The following is a 5,867-nucleotide window of genomic DNA, read 5'->3' as shown; positions in this document are numbered from 1 at the left end:
CAATTGCTACCCGTGTTAACTTTGCCAACTGAGATTGTTTAACTGCTAAAATATCAGTATCTGCATGAAGACACGGTCACACCAGAAAGTGGAATAACAAAATCCATCCATGTGTCTTTGCAAAATTGTTTTTACTATGACATAGTGTCCAACGGGGGTGGCAGTAGCTCAGTCCGTAGGTTGAAGCTTGTTGAAGTCCACATATGGACCAGAGTATGGCGGTGGTCTGGTAGCTGGAGAGGTGCCAGTTCACCTCCTGGGCACTGCCAAGGTGCTGTTGAGCAAGGCACCAAACCCCCAACTGCTCGGGGCGCCTTTCCATGGGCAGCCCCCTCACTCTGACATCTCTCCATTAGTGCATGTATAGGTACTGAGCATGTGTGTGTGTAATTAAGGCCTGTGTGTAATAACAGAGTGTATATTTTAATTTACCCTTGTGGGACTAACAAAAGATACATTAATATTATTAAATGCACAATGCCATAGATTCTAGAAGCTTGGTGACATAGTGAATACTCATTTGGGGTGTAAGGATGCACTAGGGTTACCTGATGGACAATATCGGAGCCGCCATTGTGATGCCACGCCCCCCACCCTGTCAGACACACGCTAACCCTAGTGGACGGGAAACTGACAACGTCGGTTTTAAAATAGCAACTAGCTTTAACAAGACACTTGCGGAGGGCTTTGGGCTGTGCTGCCCCTTAAGTGGAAGCTACTTCCCGCTTACGTTCAACCTATTTGTAGTAATAGTCTCTCTCTCTCCCTGTCAGTATAGTAGCTCGCTCTACCTGGCCTAGTAACCTTTCAACATGCGGTACGTTCATGCTCTGCGCCTCGGCTTGGACACAGCGGTCTCCAGAGAGAGAGAAAAGGTGTTAACGTGGAACACTATCACACTTTGCTTTGTCCCCTCATCGCGACTAACTTTGTAGAAAGTACTAGTGTGTGCGTGCATCAATAAGTCGGATGGTGATGTTATGTGGGAGTTATGAATGAACAGTAGGCCAATTCACAAGGGTGCTATTTTATGTGTGAGCTAATATTGCACATCTGTCCATGTGCGCTGCAAGAGTTATGTTTCTGTTTATTGAATGTGTTATTCAGTGCAAATATATAACCGGGAATGAAGTTTAACCACAGTAATGATGGTACATTAGGTTACTACTGTCGCTCTGTTGAAGGAACCCGTTCCACTGTACTGTTGTTACGCAGATCACAGGCATCTGATTGAATCTAACCTTAACGGCACCGTAGTTGGAAGTAGGTCCAAGTTAATTTACTGCCCCTACCAGCGGCAGCATGTAATACTGTCTATTTACAGAGGGCATTTAAATGTATGGCTGATTGTTTCTATGTTAACTGTTAGCCCATAGTAGTAGAAAAATCTATATAATATCATATCGTAATAAAACATGTCATTTACACCCCTACTACTACTACTACTACTACCACTACACTACTATTCATCAACCACAACGGCTTTTAGATTTCTTTTTATTTTCTCTGTACTGGGCCGTTTGTTACCCGGTGCCATTTCTCTCACAGGACTGAATATAACGGTATTCAATGAAGAGATTTTACTGAAGTGGAAACAAATTCTCAGAGCTCTCTCATAACTTTCATTTCATACTCCGACAGAGGTTAAATGTACGTGAATGGAGCAACACAGCTAATAAGCTACTCTTTGGGTCCTCAAAGGTCAGCACTTCAAGTCCAATAATGCATGGGACAATGTTCACCAAAGTTGAACTCAATGCAAATGCTGTTTAATACCGTTGTGACCAGCAGTTACCTCACAGTTTTTAGGCAGCAGGGGAAGCCTTTATGCTGAAGGTCCTGCAGCCAGGTATCCCAACTGCAAAAGCACTGCCAGTGTCAGCTGCCACCGGTTCTCTTCCCACTGACAGATTTGCTCTTAAATCCTTTCACTGTAAATATGGATGTATTAACGTGTTTGCACAACAGTCATTAAAAAGCTGAGGAAAAACCTGGTAAATGCTGATTATTATTTTCTTTAAAGCAAAAATGAAAAGTGAGTAATGAATGAATTCCACATTGCCTTTCCCAGAACGGCTTTGTGAAACACTGAATATCTATTGAATAACCCACAGCGTTGGGTAAGGCTGCTTCTACTGCTGAGACACAAATTGGCCCTCAGTGTGAGTCCTTTGTAGCTTTAGGTGGCTGTTGTTGTCTTTAGCCCAGTGTGGACAGGATTAGTTACACAGCGGGTGGTGTGGTAATGTTGTCGTTACTGGAGCAAGTCTATAAATCAAGCCAAAATGGCCTCATCAGTTTCCTTCCCTCTCAAAAAATTTGTATTGGGAGCCAGGTTATTATAGTTTTGCATTTTTCATTAGTTTTTTATTTTTATTTTGACTTTTAGTTTTTTAAATTCAGTTTAGTTTTAATTAGCTTTTAAAGCATTAATGTTAGTTTTTATTTTTTGAAAATGCTTAGTTTTAATTTTGTTTTCATTAGTTTTAGAGTTAGTTTTAGTCAGTTTTTTGGAATATGGGTAATTTGTCAGGGGCAAGATTCTAAAAAGGTCAGAAAAAGTATTATGTGATAACATGACAACATTTTAGAAATATGTAAATACATATTTCATATGTATTCAACAATAACACCAGTACATACAATGTACATATGATGAGCACAAATATGTAAACAGTCAACACAGGACGCCACAGTAAGTGCAAAATGGGTTGGACGTGTTTCAGAAAAAACCCTAAATAGCCAACAGACTAAAGAAGAAATACTGTACATGAACAGGTGTTTTAATTTTGGTTTGAGTAAAGTGGCAAAGTTTTTGAAGTCAATCGACTCACACAGTTGTGTAGACTTCCCAGTACCAATACACATATTAACCCACGCTCCCTCCCGCTTATGGTGTTCCTGCGTATTTACCAACCAGCAGCTACCAGGACGCCGGTGAAAGCCCTCCTGTATTGTTCTCTGTCCTGCTGTTGTCTCCGTCATGCTGCCCGGCCCTGTACCCACACACCCACGCCCTGTACCAGGGTTAGCTACTGTTTTGGGGGTTTGCCTTTCTCCTTTACTTTGTTAAGGTAAGCTAGGTTAACCCCCTTGTGTGCGTTTCTCAAGTGTACTTTCAAATTTGTGGGATTTTTCCTTTTAATAACTGTCCACATATTTTACCAGTTTACACTGCAAAGCACTTGCATGTATCGGACACAGTCATAATCAAATAGGTCTCTGCCGCTTTCTTCCTACTTTCGGTCCCGCCGTGATGCCAGGCGAGGGGCACGGACTACGCTGTGTTCATGGAATATTGGAATTTCTGGGTTCCAAGTCGGAAACTATATATGTCTACGGCATAGACTGTATAAAACAGGTCTATGGTCGGAAATGTCAACTCTGAAGGATATAACGTTATTTGCTCTATGAAAGAAATGACAAAGATGAAAACTAAGGACATTTAGTGATAATTTGATCTTTTTTAGATAATTACAGTTTTAGTTAGTTATCGTTTTTTTGCAATGCCTCGTTTTTATTTTTATTTCAGTTCACAAGAATGTTTTTTTCCCACCCCCCATTTGTTCTGGCCTGTATTCTCTGCAGCTTTCTTCTCTTCTATGCCACTGCTCATGAGCCTGACATTGACATGACAACCTCCCATTTTCTCAATGGTCTGCCCGACCTCCTGAGGCTCTATCACTTTCTTCTGCTAGATCGCCATCTCCTTCTCTGCGCCTGACCCTCAAACGTTGAGTCTCTCAGTCCTCTGCGTGGTCTTATCTACCCCTGCGGTCCTCTGCGCAGCTCATCTATCTGTCACTTAACCACCACTCTGAGGGACGGATAAAAACATGGGATCCTCGGAGGCACGCACACAAGAAAAGAGGCGAATTGTGTTAAACACTCTTGGCTTCTTGTTGCTCAAACTGTGTAATTTCAACACTAATCCCACAAATTCCCAGATAAGAAATGTTATATTTTATCCTGTGGAGTTAAGCCACTTCAAGATTAATTGTAGATAAAATTCTAGTGCAGAACATGCTGTAATATCTTAAGATATGAAGGATATGCAATTTTGTCAATAGGTTGATAACTATGGAGAGAACGAGATTGTAACCCCTGTTAAACCTACAGTGGCCATGACACAAATAACCAATTTTAGTGGTTAGCAAGCAGAGGGATGTGACAGTAACAGTAATTTAATTAAATTAAATAATGTATATTTAAATATGGTGAAACTACTTCACGTGTACTATGTAAATAGATATACGCTCAGAAATGTTTCAATCTGACAATGATAAAAATTCTGCTTACTATTGTGTAGTGCTATCTTTCTAGCTAGCACTAGAAAGTAGCTTTTTAGGCTCTTTTTTCTGCTAAATTGGTGGCTCACATGCCACTATATCGATGAGGACTGGCGGGTTAAATCAGCTGTCCTACACACAGAGTGTGCCAGGCAGACACACTGCTGACAACCTGGATGATGTCAAGACAGGCTCAGACCTATGGGCCACAGACCCACCCGGACGCGCAAGCAGTTCCTGGAAAGTACTTACATGCGTTCATGACAATGCAGGCAACATGGTTGCTGCGCGACTGGTACATGTCCGCAGCAAAATATGTCTGAGTCTCCCAGATGGGTGAACTGGGACTCAGTTGCCTGCTTGTTGGTTAATGGTCGGTATTGGTCAGAAAAAAAACAAATCTAAATTAACATCTAAGTATCTGCTGATACCAAATGACATGCTGATACCAATGCTTGGTTTTTCCGAACTTTTAAATCTGTATGCCTCCACGCATGGAACAGATTGGGATCATTAGCATCCCTGAGCACGCTGCATGTTGTTGTCAATCCCTTAATCCAGCCATGCCGAGACATCACCCAGCAGACACTGAAGAGCACAGCTGATAACTGGTGGTGCAAGTACAAATAGAAAACCAGAGTATCATTCTGTCTTATTCAACTCTTTCAACCACACACCCATGTAATGCCACTACGCTGCTACAGTTTTTAAACGCGATTTTTAGGACAGTTTCCATTAATCTTTGCCATATGCTGCACAACTGTCACAAACATAAAGCCGCCTCTCAAACCAATTACATCTCGGCGCGGGGAAGAAAACACACGGGCGCAGCGACTCGATTAGATGGATGACAAAATGAAACAACAGAAAGGAAACAAATTACAGTGTGTCAGCGGCGGCGTCAAAAACACCCAAAGGGACGAAGGTGGAGCCGCCTCACGCAGCTCGGCTCGCCTCCCAAGCTCAGCTCCCCCCCCCCCCCCCCCCCCATCATATTTCTCACAGCTGTTTCTCTCCCAGTGATGAGTCAAGGGAATCATTCATTGGCAAAAACAAACAAACACATTTGTTGTAGATCTGCCGCATTATCGTGTAGTCTCATTTTTAACAGTTCCGGTAATCTTTTTCTGTGAATGAAGAACTAAGCGATGACCGGTGCAGAATAGATTATTGTTGAATATAATGTCCATCATGTTAGAGGTAGAAACCTATATCCACTTTAAAATGACCATTACCTACATTGTGTCACACTTTGAAGTTACCTGTATCTTATGTTCAAACATAGACAAAAACAATGATACGGGAAACACTGCTAATTAACAACTTGTTTGCTAAGATTTGCTCAGGTCCTAAGTTATTATCATATAAGGGATTACTGGTCGGACCGTTGAGCTAAAGCCATGCTTGTGGCAGCTGTCACTTGTTGCCATAGCAACTCCAAACATCCTGTGCTGTAGCTGTCTCAAGCAAGAGAAATTGAACACGCTCTGCTTTTTAATGTAAGTAATGTTCTATGATGAATAATGAACTCTGTAAAGTGTCCTTGGGATTCTTGAAAGGCGCTATATAAATAAAAGT

The 5,867-nt window shown here is 41.8% G+C and overlaps 1 long non-coding RNA gene across 1 annotated transcript; it reads right to left on the bottom strand.

Annotated features, from left to right (window-relative positions):
• Positions 1-1,279: 1,279 nt before the first annotated feature.
• LOC116672096 (uncharacterized) lies at positions 1,280-4,254 on the bottom strand. Its single transcript, XR_004327466.1, has 3 exons — positions 4,239-4,254; positions 1,597-1,601; positions 1,280-1,388 (listed from the first exon to the last, which is right to left on the bottom strand). It is a non-coding gene; the product is annotated as an uncharacterized LOC116672096 (long non-coding RNA).
• Positions 4,255-5,867: the final 1,613 nt, after the last annotated feature.

Source organism: Etheostoma spectabile, chromosome 22 (genome assembly GCF_008692095.1).
Source record: "Etheostoma spectabile isolate EspeVRDwgs_2016 chromosome 22, UIUC_Espe_1.0, whole genome shotgun sequence".
NCBI lineage: Eukaryota > Metazoa > Chordata > Actinopteri > Perciformes > Percidae > Etheostoma > Etheostoma spectabile.
This window is presented reverse-complemented; position numbering and strand designations above follow the sequence as displayed.